The following is an 18,103-nucleotide window of genomic DNA, read 5'->3' on the forward strand; positions in this document are numbered from 1 at the left end:
ACACAATACTTGGCGGTGGAGTAAAGAAATGCTGTGATATGAAGAGACACATCTATTTTAAAAACCTGAGTGAGAGAGCAACAATTAGGGTTCCTACCTTCTGGTCTGCATCTGTCACGTCAAGCTCTGTGCCCTTGGCCTGATGATCAAAGCCTCCACTGTAGTGTCATAAACAGCTGGCGTGACAGGGGGTGGGAGGTTGATGCCTTCATAAATAAGCTATTTCAACTATCCTCCCCATACACACGCACACACACACCCATGCAGGCACACACACACACCCCACCGTTAACAAACACATGAAGAGTTTAGGTCTCTGTTCTTTGTTTCCACTGTCATTGACGTATATTTAATGGAGGATTCTGTGTCTTCTCGTCTTTGATTCCTTTGGCACTTTCATGCTGCTTACAAGCACCACATTACCCCTCATTATCATCTCCACCATGCTCACTCCACTGCAAACAACTACTGGTTCCTCAAAGATCCCTCTGAGGAGCCATGAGCATTAATTGCAATCTCCGCCATCGGCTCAATGGTACACAGTTCCATTATATAATCCATAGCCTCTCTCCTTTGCTGTGTGCTATTGTTTGTGCCGGCTATGTTGAATATTATTCATCCCTCACTGTGGACCGTTTACTTTAGCTGCTTGCAAATGGCAGCGGATTCCCTACATAGTGCACTATACTTTTGACCAGAGCTCCAGGGGCGCTCGACAATGGTGACCCTGGCTGTGACCCCACTCCCTGCAGGTGTCTCAGGGGGAGTTGGGATATGCAAGAAACACATTTCCATTCCATTATTATTATTATCTCTCACTATACTACAGCCAAGTCCTTTCATGTATCTGCCAATATCCTCCCCCCTGAAGGCTGAATGACATAATGCCTCAATAACACAGTGTCTTTTGTAGTATAAACGCTACGGGCGTAACGATACACCTATTGGTACCAAACTGTTCAGTACAGGGAACTCGGGTTGGTCCGCACTGTGAACGCAAATGAATACATTAAAACATTTTTTTATTTTTTATTGGCAAAGCCTACCCTGTGCTGTATGCCGCTTGATGTAATCTGAACTGAAAAAACATTTCAGGCTATTTCTTTTAAAACAACTAGAGCCTATGTGCACATTGTAATCCAAATTCAAATCTTAATTGCGGAATTTCAAACTATCCATTTGTGAGGCACAGTCGGGAACTAGTTCTGTACGATGGCAATTGGTGGGGTCAATAAACCAGGAGGATCCTCCATCATCGTTTAAATCTCCAGTTTGGGAAAATATTGGCTTCCAAGTAGATTACAACGGCGATGGACAAAGAGCTGTGTATAAAACGTTAACATTTGTTGCCAGTGCTCATCGAGAATAGCCTATGTTGCTGCCAACACCTCAAACATTTTGATACATTTACGCCAAAATCACCCCAATATTCCTACCACCGGAGCCAGACAGAAATGCAAAGAAACAACAACACAACTTCGCTTCCCCTCTGCATTCAAGCAGCTCTTCACAGCTGATTCTGACCAGGCTAAAGAAATTCCAAGTGCGATTAGTGTTTATAGCCGTGGATATGCGCCTATTCTCAGTGATTGACAATACACGGTTTTAGCACCTTGTGAAAGTGGTAGAGCCACATTACGAACTTCCCTCTCGCACCAATTTCAGCAAACAGGTAGTACCTGCTCAATATAAGCAAGCCAAAGCCAAAGTTTTCAATGAATTGGCCAATGTACCCTATGGTGCGCTTACTGCAGATGGCGGACCTCCAGGGCTACAGAGAGCTACTTAACAGTGACAGCCCCATCACATTACCCTGGAGTGGGAGATGAAAAATACTGTGCTATAGACACACCGCCTTTATGAGAGTCACACACCTGTGAATATTTTTCTCTTCGTTTACATATTGACTTTAAACACATATTGCACTTTATTTTAGTTTTTTTTTATGAGTAATCATGTGTTTTCACAATCAGGAATACCAACACTTTGTATTTTCTTAAATAAACAAAAAATGAACTCATTTCATTTTCACCGCTGTACCGAAAGCGAACTGAACTGTGACCCCAAAACCGCAATACATAATTTAAACGAGGGCTTGGAGAATTGTTACACCCCTAATAAACGCATCAAAATCAAGATTCAGATTACAGTTCATACAACCTGGATGTTAAAAGACAGCGAAAGCACTTTTCTCAGCAGGGATGGAAGTGCATTTTGGTCCTGCAGACCCCTCTGAACATAACTGATAGATATGCAACATATGCATTCAAAAGAGATATTATTTTATCAGGTTATAGTTACTGTATAGCCTACAAGTTGCATAAGTAATACACAGAGAATTTATAGTACTACAGGTTAATTGGTAAATCAATCCAAAGAGCATAAATGTATGCACATAATGGGAATTATTATGACATTTTGAAACTACTCATCTAAGATACTATATTTAGCCCCATGTGACGATAGGGGAGAGTGGGATAAGTTGAGCCTTTTTTAAATTCCGCATCCCTCCGTCAAGGGAAATATAGTATTCTCTCTAACAAAGATATCTTCATGTATTTCCGGATGTTGTGTTTCCCTATAAATAATCAGAATTAATGTAAACATAACTGTTTTGAAAACATAGCTGTCCAAAAAAAGTGGTCTCCTGGCACCGTGTGTGAGGTAAGTTGAGCCGCAGGACAGGGTACGTTAAGCCGCCTACACATTTCTGTACTGAATTAAATATTACCACTATCTTTTTAAAACCAAGTCTATCTTTATTTCCCAAACAGAATTCAACACAATCACAATTGTTTTATTGTCTTTTAATAATTTTAAGTATATTTTAACACAGGCTTAACACCTAACAAACAATGTACTTTTTGTAATACCATTAAAGAACAACTGCCTTTAAAAAGCAACGAATCCCTTTGAAAATGGCCTATGTGGCATTGATTTGAGTCAGAAACTGTTATTCTAGTGTCAAAATGTACTACAAAGGGTAAATAACATAACTTGGGCCATAAAGTCAGTCTGGTCTAAAACGGAGTTTGGAACATCCGTGCGTCAAAATGGGTAGTTTATTTGACAATGACCATTTGCCCACTGATATGAACAGCTGTGGTGATTGCTCTCTCAAATAGCATAGAGAGTCAGACAGACGTGCCCAGCAGGTCCAACTTTATTTACTTGAGAAATACTGAACCAAACAACTTACAGTAGGTTGATCTAAAATTGTGCAACCAAAACATTCTCGGCAAAAACGTCAAAATGTATTTCAGATTTCTTGAGTTATCTTAGATTCATTCTGGGGATTTTGAGGAAGTGAAATAGGCTTCCACGTCTACAGCGTATCATGGGGTACAAACATCATTAACGAAATGTGGAATCAGTCAGGAAATACACATCCAAGACTGAAATCTTGTTTTTCGAATAAGCAACAGAAAAAGACATGCCAATCGGAATGTTCAGTGGCTCTTTAACATAGGCCAGGCCCTGTTGTTACCTCATATCCCAGCGATAATGCCTTGCATTGTGCCTGGGAAGAAAACACTTCAATTTGCTTAACTTGCCATTGGCTCAACCATTGGTTCAATTTACCCCATGGCCATTGGCTCAACTTTCCCCAAGGCAAACATTTATTCTATATTAGCCCATACAGTTACAAGGTTTCACTATCATGCTAGGTTTAGGACCTCATATTGAAGCTTATAGAGACCCCAACTGATGTATAAAACAATCTTAAAATTATCTCTAACACAATAAATTAATTTGACTTGGTGAAAATCTGTTTTTTGGACCTTACTTCACACTTTTTCCATGTGGTTTGTTCCTTCACAAACTCCATGAAAGGAAGATTTCTTCCTAAACATTTGGTCAAATAATCCATTTTGTGTATGGTTTCCCAGAAACGTACTATTTTGGCTCAAATAAACCCCCTCTCCCCCAATGTAAAGTGAAAACCTAGCTATAACTGCTTCAAAATACATTTTAATGTTTTTATTTAACCTTTATTGAAGTGCTTCAAAAGAAACACAACTGTATGAGATTATAACAGCAGTTAAACTGTGCCAAGACTACTTCAGCACATTGTCTCTCATTGATTACATGGTTACAGAAATGGACATTGTATTGCTAATGCAGCCAGCGAGTGCGGCAGGTAACCAACTAAATGATTGACACAGCAAGATGCAGAAATGAACAATGGAAAACGGCGGGCTGCCAAAGGCAACCCACACAAACGAGTGGCTGGAGATGCTATTAAATAAAGAGTGAATCACTTAAAATGAGTGAGTGCTTGACATTTTTTGACAAATGTATTTAGCGTCTCTCCTTACAGTACCCTCTGCCATCAACGATGCCATCTGTGACTCACAGCACATTACATTATAACGATGGTTAAAGAGCACAAGCTTCAGAACATGAACTTTTCCTCATGACAATAGCAGTAAAATCAGATAAAAAAATATAAAACTACACCTTACGGTACAGTAGGAACTGTGGAGACACACACACACACACACACGCACACACACACACAGGCACAGACACAGACACACGCATACACACACATGATAACATACGCATTATACACACAAGTACACATGGATTTTGTGTTGTAGACACAGTATGTGGTAGTAGAATAGTGTTGTGAAATCTGTTGTGAAGTGTAATGTAATGTTTTTATTTGTATATAACTGCCAACATTTTGCTGGAGCCCAGGAAGAGAAGCTGCTGCCTTGGCAGGAACTAATGGGGATCCATAATAAACCCCAGGAAGAGTAGCTGCTGCCTTGGCAGGAACTAATGGGGATCCATAATAAACCCCAGGAAGAGTTGCTGCTGCCTTGGCAGGAAGAGAAGCTGCTGCCTTGGCAATGGGGATCCATAATAAACCCCAGGAAGAGTTGCTGCTGCCTTGGCAGGAACTAATGGGGATCCATAATAAACCCCAGGAAGAGTTGCTGCTGCCTTGGCAGGAACTAATGGGGATCCATAATAAACCCCAGGAAGAGAAGCTGCTGCCTTGGCAGGAACTAATGGGGATCCATAATAAACCCAGAGGAAGAGTAGCTGCTGTCTTGGCAGGAACTAATGGGGATCCATAATAAACCCAGAGGAAGAGTAGCTGCTGTCTTGGCAGGAACTAATGGGGATCCATAATAAAGCCCAGGAAGAGTTGTTGCTGCCTTGGCAGGAACTAATGGGAATCCATAATAAATACAAATACAAATCAGATCAATTCAGCAATGCCTCGCCAGTGTTCAACAAGATGCCTCTATGATGATTTTTAACAGCAAATAATGAGAACATTTGGCCACCATGTGACTATCTCTATGTCCTGATATTTTACATAGTATAGTTTGTTTTATTGAGAATCTTCTATTTTAGCTTCAAGTTCAAAATCTCAGACTGCCAAGTGAAAGGTGAAATGATCGGTCGAGCAAAAAGAATCAACCTGTGCCTCTCAATTCCTTGTAGACATTGTGCTAATTCCCCAACACCAGCAGTTTGACAATCACAGGCCCTCCTATTAAATGTTCAGTGTATTAAAAACAGACATCTAATTATCATTCTCTCAATGGGAATGTCTTGGACTAGCATGCTGTTAATTTGTCTGTCAACCGATATCAACAAACCCCCTTTTGATGTCAAACTGCAGAATAAAGGAACTTTATGGGGCGATAAACACTTGACTGTTTATGGAATGTCTCTAACACTAGAGCAGCTCCTAGATAATTGCTTCTATCTGTTTTACGGGAACAAAATAAATGTCACTTGGCTCACACCTTGTTACACCTTGTCACTCAGAACTTAATTTTGAGATATCTGAAAACATGAGGCCAACAAGTTTGAAAATAGGGTGTAAAAGCAGGAATAAGGGCTTGAATTGAAAGGGTAATTCAAAAGGATACCCTTTGAAAGAAAATACCATTCGTGGCAGTAACTACACAGTGGAATAAAATTGCTACCTACATGAAAAGCCCATTTGATGAAAAAGTGTTGTTTTTTTTCAATTCAAAATCTTGTATCTAGGGATGCAGCTTTGGGGGCCATGACACATCTCCACTCAAAACTAAAATCTAAAATCTTGAGTAAACACTGCAAGCAGGGCAGACAAAAGCACTGGTGGCAACACGAGGAAGGGCATACATACAGCCGGTTCTTTTTCGATTTCTACCTCTTTTATAAACATGTAATTCAAGCCCTGCATCAGCATGATGCTTAGTGAACCAGTTAAGCACTCGGCGGCCATCAGAGCTGCATCTCTGATCCCACCGAGATGGGAGCTAGATCCATGCCTAGAGTATTAAGAGTCTTGGGCTGCGAACCCAAATGGCACCCTATCCCCTATATAAAGAGGGTCCTGGTCAAAAGTAGTGCACTAAATAGAGACTATGGTGCCATTTGGGACGCATCTTGCTTTCCACTGCTAATCTTGGCATTGGTGCTTGACTTACTGTAGTAATCCTGCTTAACATGGCAGAGTCCACACAGACACAGTCCATTCATTCATACAGTCTGTCAGCAGCTGGCTCTAAGGCCTCTTTACACAGGCTGTGTGTCCCAAATGGCATAATTTCCCCTATATAGTGCACTGATTTTGACCAGAAGTAGTGCACTTTATGGGGAATAGGGTGTCATTTGGGACAGCCACAGCAGTGACTGGATGCACAGAAACAAGAGGTGCAGCCAGAAATCCACTTTCACCATCACAGACCGTCTTCATTTGTCAATGATTACGCCTCACAGTCTCACATCCTTACTGTCACAGTAAGCTTGATGGCTTCCACACAGACACCGCAAGGCCGACTAGATATTCATTGGCCCCTCTGACCTTATCCTCCTCGGATAATCATAGTGGCAAGCCAACGGAAAGACATTATAAGGAAACTGCTCTTGACAATTATTTGTGGCATTTGTCTAACCTTTCACAGAAAGATGCGAAAGATACTGGAGATGCTGCCTGCCTAGTTCATCTAGATGGCCGCTCAGATGACTCACACACTGTCTATGGACCCTTTGACAGTCAACAATTAAGAATATGTAGAACAAAATGTCAGTCTTGATTATTTTATTTTTAGAAACACACATTTAACATGCCGTTATGAAATTTGCTAAACTGAAAAGAGAAGAAACTGAAACCTTTAGATTTGAATTATACATATAATGTGAGTATAAGTTCTGTTAATCAGAGGTTCTCAACCTGGGGGGTACTTGGCCTATCCACAGGGGGTACTTAGGAAGACTCAACATAGACCTGTTTGTAAAATGCAAATGAGGTGGTACCCTGGGAAGTGCAAAATGCAATCGGGAGTAGGGCTGCACAATTAATCGAATTCACATCAAAATTGCAATATACATATCACAAGAGATATCAATATACATATCACAAGAGATATCAATATACATATCACAAGAGATATCAATATACATATCACAAGAGATATCAATATACATATCACAAGAGATATCAATATACATATCACAAGAGATATCAATATACATATCACAAGAGATATCAATTTCGCATTATTTTGAAACGCCACGTCCATTTTTACAGTTTACTCTGTCTGCGTGTAACGTCCGTTTTTATAGTTTACTCTATCTGCTGTAACATCCGTTTATATAGTTTACTCTGTCTGCGTGTAACGTCCGTTTTTATAGTTTACTCTATCTGCTGTAACATCCGTTTTTATAGTTTACTCTGTCTGCTGTAACGTCCGTTTTTATAGTTTACTCTGTCTCCTGTAACGTCCGTTTATATAGTTTACTCTGTCTGCTGTAACGTCCGTTTTTATAGTTTACTCTGTCTGCGTGTAACGTCCGTTTTTATAGTTTACTCTGTCTGCTGTAACGTCCGTTTTTATAGTTTACTCTGTCTGCTGTAACGTCCGTTTATATAGTTTACTCTGTCTGCTGTAACGTCCGTTTATATAGTTTACTCTGTCTGCGTGTAACGTCCGTTTTTATAGTTTACTCTATCTGCTGTAACATCCGTTTATATAGTTTACTCTATCTGCTGTAACGTCCGTTTATATAGTTTACTCTGTCTGCTGTAACGTCCGTTTATATAGTTTACTCTGTCTGCTGTAACGTCCGTTTATATAGTTTACTCTGTCTGCTGTAACGTCCGTTTTTATAGTTTACTCTGTCTGCTGTAACGTCCGTTTTTATAGTTTACTCTGTCTGCTGTAACGTCCGTTTTATAGTTTACTCTGTCTGCTGTAAGTTTACTCTGTCCGTTTTTATAGTTTACTCTGTCTGCTGTAACGTCCGTTTTTATAGTTTACTCTGTCTGCTGTAACGTCCGTTTATATAGTTTACTCTGTCTGCTGTAACGTCCGTTTATATAGTTTACTCTGTCTGCTGTAACGTCCGTTTATATAGTTTACTCTGTCTGCTGTAACGTCCGTTTTTATAGTTTACTCTGTCTGCTGTAACGTCCGTTTTTATAGTTTACTCTGTCTGCTGTAACGTCCGTTTATATAGTTTACTCTGTCTGCTGTAACGTCCGTTTTTATAGTTTACTCTGTCTGCTGTAACGTCCGTTTTTATAGTTTACTCTATCTGCTGTAACGTCCGTTTATATAGTTTACTCTGTCTGCTGTCTGCTTTATAGTTTACGTCTGCGTTTTTATAGTTTACTCTATCTGCTGTAACGTCCGTTTTTATAGTTTACTCTATCTGCTGTAACGTCCGTTTTTATAGTTTACTCTGTCTGCTGTAACGTCCGTTTTTATAGTTTACTCTATCTGCTGTAACGTCCGTTTTTATAGTTTACTCTATCTGCTGTAACATCCGTTTCTATAGTTTACTCTATCTGCTGTAACGTCCGTTTTTATAGTTTACTCTGTCTGCTGTAACGTCCGTTTTTATAGTTTACTCTGTCTGCTGTAACGTCCGTTTTTATAGTTTACTCTGTCTGCTGTAACATCCGTTTATATAGTTTACTCTGTCTGCGTGTAACGTCCGTTTATATAGTTTACTCTGTCTGCTGTAACATCTGTTTATATAGTTTACTCTATCTGCTGTAACGTCCGTTTTTATAGTTTACTCTGTCTGCTGTAACATCCGTTTATATAGTTTACTCTGTCTGCGTGTAACGTCCGTTTATATAGTTTACTCTGTCTGCTGTAACGTCCGTTTTTATAGTTTACTCTGTCTGCTGTAACATCCGTTTATATAGTTTACTCTATCTGCTGTAACGTCCATTTTTATAGTTTACTCTGTCTGCTGTAACATCCGTTTATATAGTTTACTCTATCTGCTGTAACGTCCGTTTTTATAGTTTACTCTGTCTGCTGTAACATCCGTTTATATTTAGTTTTTATAGTTTACTCTGTTTACTGCTGTGTAACGTCCGTTTATATAGTTTACTCTGTCTGCTGTAACGTCCGTTTATATAGTTTACTCTGTCTGCTGTAACGTCCGTTTATATAGTTTACTCTGTCTGCTGTAACGTCCGTTTTTATAGTTTACTCTGTCTGCTGTAACGTCCGTTTATATAGTTTACTCTGTCTGCTGTAACGTCCGTTTATATAGTTTACTCTGTCTGTAACGTGTTTACTCTGTCTGCTGTAAACGCTGTAACGTCCGTTTATATAGTTTACTCTGTCTGCTGTAACGTCCGTTTATATAGTTTACTCTGTCTGCTGTAACGTCCGTTTATATAGTTTACTCTGTCTGCTGTAACGTCCGTTTATATAGTTTACTCTGTCTGCTGTAACGTCCGTTTTTATAGTTTACTCTGTCTGCTGTAACATCCGTTTTTATAGTTTACTCTGTCTGCTGTTTATATAGTTTACTCTGTCTGTAACGTCCGTTTATATAGTTTACTCTGTCTGCGTGTAACGTCCGTTTATATAGTTTACTCTGTCTGCGTGTAACGTCCGTTTATATAGTTTACTCTGTCTGCTGTGTAACGTCTGCGTTTTATATAGTTTACTTGTAACGTCCGTTTTATAGTTTACTCTGTCTGCTGTAACGTCCGTTTATATAGTTTACTCTGTCTGCTGTAACGTCCGTTTTTATAGTTTACTCTGTCTGCTGTAACGTCCGTTTATATAGTTTACTCTGTCTGCTGTAACGTCCGTTTATATAGTTTACTCTGTCTGCTGTAACGTCCGTTTATATAGTTTACTCTGTCTGCTGTAACGTCCGTTTATATAGTTTACTCTGTCTGCTGTAACGTCCGTTTTATAGTTTACTCTGTCTGTAACGTCCGTTTTATATAGTTTACTCTGTCTGCTGTAAGTTTACTCTGTCCGTTTATATAGTTTACTCTGTCTGCTGTAACGTCCGTTTATATAGTTTACTTCTGCTGTAACTGTTTTCCGTTTTATAGTTTACTCTGTCTGCTGTTTATAAGTTTACTCTGTCCGTTTTTATAGTTTACTCTGTCTGCTGTAACGTCCGTTTATATAGTTTACTCTGTCTGCTGTAACGTCCGTTTATATAGTTTACTCTGTCTGCTGTAACGTCCGTTTATATAGTTTACTCTGTCTGCTGTAACGTCCGTTTTATAGTTTACTCTGTCTGCTGTAACGTCCGTTTATATAGTTTACTCTGTCTGCGTGTAACGTCCGTTTATATAGTTTACTCTGTCTGCGTGTAATGTCCGTTTATATAGTTTACTCTGTCTGCTGTAACGTCCGTTTATATAGTTTACTCTGTCTGCTGTAACATCCGTTTATATAGTTTACTCTGTCTGCGTGTAACGTCCGTTTATATAGTTTACTCTGTCTGTAACGTGTTTAACGTTACTCTGTTTATATAGTTTACTCTGTCTGCTGTAACGTCCGTTTATATAGTTTACTCTGTCTGCTGTAACGTGTTTACTCTGTCTGCTGTAACCCGTTTTTATAGTTTACTCTGTCTGCTGTAACGTCCGTTTATATAGTTTACTCTGTCTGCTGTAACGTCCGTTTATATAGTTTACTCTGTCTGCTGTAACGTCCGTTTATATAGTTTACTCTGTCTCCGTTTATATAGTTTAACGTCCGTTTATATAGTTTACTCTGTCTGCTGTAACGTCCGTTTTTATAGTTTACTCTGTCTGCTGTAACGTCCGTTTATATAGTTTACTCTGTCTGCTGTAACGTCCGTTTATATAGTTTACTCTGTCTGCTGTAACGTCCGTTTATATAGTTTACTCTGTCTGCTGTAACGTCCGTTTTATAGTTTACTCTGTCTGCTGTAACGTCCGTTTATATAGTTTACTCTGTCTGCTGTAACATCCGTTTATATAGTTTACTCTGTCTGCTGTAACGTCCGTTTATATAGTTTACTCTGTCTGCTGTAACGTCCGTTTATATAGTTTACTCTGTCTGCTGTAACGTCCGTTTATATAGTTTACTCTGTCTGCTGTAACGTCCGTTTATATAGTTTACTCTGTCTGCTGTAACGTCCGTTTATATAGTTTACTCTGTCTGCTGTAACGTCCGTTTAGTTTACTCTGTCTGCTGTAACGTCTTATAGTTTACTCTGTCTGCTGTCTGCTAACGTCCGTTTATATAGTTTACTCTGTCTGCTGTAACGTCCGTTTATATAGTTTACTCTGTCTGCGTGTAACGTCCGTTTATATAGTTTACTCTGTCTGCTGTAACGTCCGTTTATATAGTTTACTCTGTCTGCTGTAACGTCCGTTTTATAGTTTACTCTGTCTGCTGTAACGTCCGTTTTTATAGTTTACTCTGTCTGCTGTAACGTCCGTTTATATAGTTTACTCTGTCTGCTGTAACGTCCGTTTTATAGTTTACTCTGTCTGCCTGTAACATCCGTTTTTATAGTTTACTCTATCTGCTGTAACGTCCGTTTTTATAGTTTACTCTGTCTGCTGTAACATCCGTTTATATAGTTTACTCTGTCTGCTGTAACGTCCGTTTATATAGTTTACTCTGTCTGCTGTAACGTCCGTTTTTATAGTTTACTCTGTCTGCTGTAACGTCCGTTTATATAGTTTACTCTGTCTGCGTGTAACGTCCGTTTATATAGTTTACTCTGTTTGTCGTCTCTCTCCCACTTTCCTCTTGTGGCTGCTTCCCATACACACAAAGCCCCGCCCCCTGTCACTCAAGCAGTGAAATCCACTTCAATTAGTGTAGATGAAGGGGAGGAGACAGGAGACAGGTTAAAGAAGGATTTAAGACATGGATTGTGTATGTGTACTATTCAGAGGGTGCCAGGTGCATCGGTTTAAATGTGTCAAGAACTGCAACGCCGCTGGGTTTTTCACACTAAACATTTTGCCGTGTGTATCAAGAATGGTCCACCACCCAAAGGACATCCAGCCAACTTGACACAACTGTGGGAAGCATTGGAGTCAACATGGGCCAGCATGCCTGTGGACCCTTTAGACACCTTGTAGAGTCCATGCCCCGACAAAATGAGGCTATTCTGAGGGCAAAAGGGGGTATAGCTCACTATTACGAATGTGTTCTTAATGATTTGTAATCTCAGTGTACGTTTGCATGCTGTTCTGTTAGGTAAAATGCAGTCAACAGCCTGTTCCAAACAAAAACAATGCTGCCTTCCACTTTGCTTCTTAATAAAAATCATTTTGTTTCTAGGATTCCAAAATATATTGGGGGGGGGGTACAGTAAGCTAAAATGTTTGAGACCACTGTTCATTTTGGAGTGTGGGAAAAAAACATGGATAGTTGACTGGTTACACAATTTCAGTCTAGTAAGGAATTAGGGCTCAGACACACCAATAGTGTTTGCTGGCCGAGAGTACTAAGCACCTCTGAACGCTATTTGCAAACCGAGTGCTCATCGATTTTAGATGTAGAATCACCTGAAAATGTCGGCAGTCAGACAGCGGGTGGCCCCCTAAAACACAGCGCCCTGAATGATCGGCAGACGAACGCTAGAATCAGTGCTATGTGTGTGAGCCTGTAAAATTCTAGTCAAGGAGCAACTAAGTATGAGTCCAGGTGAAGGGCGTGTATCAAGGACCTTAGAAAAGCTTCCATTTAACGATGTTGTTAGAAATGGTTGTAAATTCTCGTGTTTATGTAGGAGATGAATAATAATAGGCTAAGAGACAGCATTATGACACAATTATAACAGAAAACATATTTTGTAATGTAATACTTGTGATACTGCTGTATTAAAGGTTTTAATGATCTGTTATTGATTTTTGCTATGTGAATTCAGATGAATTCATTTAGTTAACCTTACTCAGTGTGTCTTAGTATAAAAAAAAAAGAGTAGTTTCATCACGATGCAACACCCGTCACAGTGACCCTGATGATGAGCCACACGCAGTCTGCAGCCAACAGAATCCAGAGCTGCTGCTGCACAGTAATGAGTAGCTGTTTGGCCACAGGCCCCTTAGATGAGCCATGGTGCTGTCACTCTCACCACCCCAGGACACAAGCTGTTCTACAGAATTAGGAAAACTACAGCAACTACTACTAGCTACTACAGCAACTACTACTAGCTACTACAGCAACTACTACTAGCTACTACAGCAATGTATGAACTACTATTTAGATATGAGGACAACAGCAATGGATGTGTTTTGTTTTGTGTTACATGTGTGCCCTCTGCAGTTTATTCAACAATAATAGCCTATCTCAAAGTTAGACATTCTTGACTCCTGTCAATCTAACATTGTTTAATGAAGTAGGTCGCTTCTTTTTGGAATCTAACTGTATTTATACACTGAAGTGAAGGTTATTATAGGCTAACCTACTGCAACTGTATTTACAGTAGATGTGGGCTATACCTCAGGATAACCTTAAAAGCATGGGTAAGAAGCCAAGTTTGTAGTATTTGTGTGTAGGGTAACATACTTTATGTGTAGACCAGTGAAATAACGTCTTACATTCTTGCTTGGGCTATTTATCTACAGTAAAGCTCCACATCCATAACATTGCCAATCTTAAAAACATTGCAGATATTACTGTATACGAAATATGTAAAAATAGGTTACTCACGTCAAAACATAATGTCGTCGTTTTACCCCGCGGAGTATGTTGTCATGCTTTACTTCTCTGCAAACGCATCTAATGAAACCGTCGAGTGCTCGCTTTACGGTAGCCCTACAACTCTGCTACAGTCAGTCTTCAGCTCTTGAATTCTTTGCTGCCGTAGAAGCGCCGACCGACCTGTCCCGAGTGTCTAAGGGTTCTCTTCCCTCTCAGATGAAGGAATTCTAGAAATATACAATATATGAAACCTTAATACAACAGTTGCATCACTACATGTATGGAGGTGCTGCGTATTGTCTCGCTCTCCTCCCTTCGACTGCAAGGAGACTGGAGGCAGCGCGTGGACCAGTGATGCTTAACGCGCCCAGATTGGAGAATATGGTAACTGTCTATCTCATCCTATGTCGCTAACAGTTTCCATAAAACACCTGTGTAAACTATAAAGCTTTACCAATACGTTTACAGCGACTATTATATTGAACATATTACAAGGCTTGCTTGCTTTAATGATCTTTTTCCCCAAAAAAATTCATTGATAAATTATGTATTAAATAATTAATAAATGTAGGCCTATTAATTTCAAAACATTTTTAATATGGTGTGCCAACAATGAGTCATTTTGCATTCCAACATTGTAAACCTTGTTGCATGATGAGAGGCTTGGAGACTTTAATTATAAGGGAAAACATGCATTAATGATTTAATTCCAGACATTTGTATTTGAATTTGTATTTATTAGGGATCCCTATTAGCAGCAGCTACTCTTCCTGGGGTCCAAACACATTAAGACACATGACATATAAAACAGTACATCATATAACATTATTACACCACTAAATCAAATCAAATCTTGATTTTTTTATTATTTTGATTTGATTTGATTTGATTACACCACTACATATCTACAATACAAAATGTATAATACCACCATACAACAATATTACAATGTACGTGTGTGTATAGTGTGTGTGTTATCATGTGTGTGTGTATGCATGTTGTCTGTGCCTATATTTATGTTGCTTCACAGTCCCTGCTGTTCCATAAGGTGTATTTTTACCAGTTTTTTAAATCTGACTCTACTGCTTGCATCAGTTACCTGATGTGGAATAGAGTTCCATCTAGTCATGGCTCTGTGTAGTACTGTGCGCCACACAAGGTTTGTTCTGGACCGGGGGATTGTGAAGAGACCTCTGGTGACATGTCTTGTGGGGTATGCATTGGTGTCCTCGCTATGTGCTAGTAGTTTAAACAGACAGCTCGGCATTCACAAGCTGTCTGTAAGAATTTGTTCTTAGCTGACTTGCCTAGTTAAATAAAGGTAAAATATATATAGATTTGTTTTAATAAAAAATTCAGCTTGTCAAAACTTTGTACAAAAACTTTGAGCCAGGAGAGATTGACATGCATATCATTAATGTTAGCTCCCCGTGTACTTTTAAGGGCCAGCCGTGCTGCCCTGTTCCGAGCCTATTGTAATTGTTGTATTGTTTTCCTAAGTCCCTCTTTGTGGCACCTGACCACACGACTGAACAGTAGTCCAGGTGCGACAACACTAGGGCCTGTAGGACCTGCCTTGTTGATAGTGTTGTTAAGAAGGCAGAGCAGCACTTTATTATGGATAGACTCCTCAACTTAGCTACTGTTGTATCAATATGTTTTGACCATATTGGTTACTCCAAGCAGTTTAGTCACCTCAACTTGCTCAATTTCAACATTATCCATTACAAGATTTACTTGAGGTTTAGTGTTTAGTGAATGATTTGTCCCAAATGTAATGCTTTTAGTTTTAGAAATATTTAGGTCAAACTTATTTCTTGCCACCCACTCTGCAAATCAGAAACTAACTGCAGCTCTTTGTTAAGGGTTGCTGACATGGATAGTGTTGAGTCATCCGCATACATAGACACACTGGCTTTACTCAAAGCCAGTTGCATGTCATTAGTAAAGATTGAAAAAAGTAAGGGGCCTAGACAGCTGCCCTGGGGAATTCCCGATTCTAACTTGGATTATGTTGGATAGGCTTCCATTAAAGCACACACTCTGTGTTATGTTAGACAGGTAACTCTTTATCTAAAGCCATAACACATGTGTTTTTCTAGCAGCAGACAAGAGGTCAAGCCAGAGCTGGCCCTGGGTCTAAGGTAAGGTTGCTGTCTCCCTGGGCACATGTGTATTCAACACCCGGTTGCATGCGCTTTCTTCTCATATTTATGCACACATCAAATATATATATATATATTAACCTTTATTTAACTAGGCAAGTCAGCTAAGAACAAATTCTTATTTTCAATGTCGGCCTAGGAACAGTGGGATAATTGCCTTGTTCAGGGGCGGAATGACAGATTTTTACCTTGTCAGCTCAGGGATTAAATCTTGCAACTTTTCAGTTACTAGTCCAACGCTCTAACCACTACGCTACCTGCGCCACTATGATCGATAATGTCAAAAGCCACACCAAAATCTACCAAACAGCCCCACAATATTTTTGTCATCAACAATATTGGAATGACTTTTGCTTCCCTCCAGGCCTGAGGGCACACACTTTCTAGTGGGCTTAAATTCAAGACATGACAAGTAACAGTGGCAAAATCATCAGCTATTATCCTCAGTAATTTTCCATCCAAGTTGTCAGACCCTGGTGGCTTGTCATTGTTGATAGACAACAATCAATTTTCACGTCTTCCACACTCACTTTATGGAATTCAAAAGTACAACGCTTGCCTTTCATAATTTGGTCAGATATAATTGGATGTGTAGTGTCAGCGTTTGTTGCTGGCATGTAATGCCTAAGTTTGCTAATCTTGCCAAAGAAAAAATAATTAAAGTAGTTATTAGTGGGTTTTGTGATGAATGAGTCATCTGATTCAATGAATGATGGAACCGAGTTTGCCTTTTTGGCCAAATGTAATTTAAGGTGCTCCAAAGCTTTTTACTGACATTCTTTATAGAATTTATTTTTGTTTCACAATGTAGTTTCTTCTTCTTTCTATTTAGTTTACTCACATGATTTCTCAATTTGCAGTATGTTTGCCAATCAGTTGTGCTGCCATACCTTTTGCCTCATCCCTCTCAACCACATCCTTTTTCAATTCCTCATTAATCCGAAGGGGATTTAACAGTTTTTACAGTTATTTTCTGAATGGGTGCATGCTTATTAGTAACTGGAATAAGCAATTTCATAAATATTGCAAGTGCAGCATCTGGTTGCTCGTCAACATAAGAATTACTACAACACTTCTTATACACTATATGAGGCCCAGCCTTTTTGGAACTTTAGTTTTCCTAGATATGGATACTATATTGTGATCACTACATCCTATGGATTTGGATACTGCTTTAAAGCACATTTCTGCAGCATTAGTAAAGATGTGATCAATACATGTTGAACATTTCACTGCTTCTTCATCACACCCAAAACACTGTACCTTATAAAGTATGCTATTTATTGCACATTGTATGAGCCATGGGAGGATGAACTACACCTCTATTCTCCTCAGCTGAGTCAGATATGAAACAGATTTGCCCCTGTGGGCTCAGTTTGTTCCTGTGTCAGCCACGGTGCTCTCAGTCTCAGGTCAGGTCTGTCCAAGAGCACATAGGTCGGTAAGAAATCACCATGAGCCAGTCAGACAATTAGTGGTGTGACACATCCTGCCACATCAGACCGCAAACACCCCCTGATGAATCACAGGGGCCTGACCAAAAATAGCCACTAAAGCCATCGCAACAGCCGGCATCATGGAATGCCTTATGCCTCCCAAATTCTCTTTATAGTGCACTAGTTTTGACCAGGGCCCTTATATAGGGAAATGGGGCCATTTAGCACACAAACCATGTGTCATCCAATGTATGGACCACTTTCACATCCTACATCCTGGTTGCCTGTCGACAAAACAAAATACGGTAGACAAGGTGGGATCATTTTGTGTCTGTAAAATTAATTATGTGAGAAATATCCGTGGAAACGCTTTTATGCGCAAATATTGATATAATATCCATCATATTGAAGTGAACTTGGAGTCTTGCAATGACATGTTTGGTCCTCCTACTACGACTCGGGAAACTATGCAGTTCATTAGGCTACAGATTAAATAAGTTATGATGAACTTCACAGGGTGGTGAAAGTGCAAGGTGATGAGCTTGATGCTCCTTTCCAATAAATATTGATGGTGTTATTATGG

General features: G+C 39.5%; 1 long non-coding RNA gene across 1 annotated transcript in view; it reads right to left on the reverse strand.

Annotated features, from left to right (window-relative positions):
- Positions 1–14,226, reverse strand: part of LOC115133953 (uncharacterized) — a 97,851-nt gene extending 83,625 nt beyond the window's left edge. The window contains exon 1 of the long non-coding RNA XR_010464630.1: positions 13,929–14,226. This is a non-coding gene — a long non-coding RNA (uncharacterized LOC115133953). The remainder of the gene's footprint in view (positions 1–13,928) is intronic.
- Positions 14,227–18,103: the final 3,877 nt, after the last annotated feature.

Source organism: Oncorhynchus nerka, linkage group LG9a, assembly GCF_034236695.1.
Source record: "Oncorhynchus nerka isolate Pitt River linkage group LG9a, Oner_Uvic_2.0, whole genome shotgun sequence".
Classification (NCBI taxonomy): Eukaryota; Metazoa; Chordata; class Actinopteri; order Salmoniformes; family Salmonidae; genus Oncorhynchus; species Oncorhynchus nerka.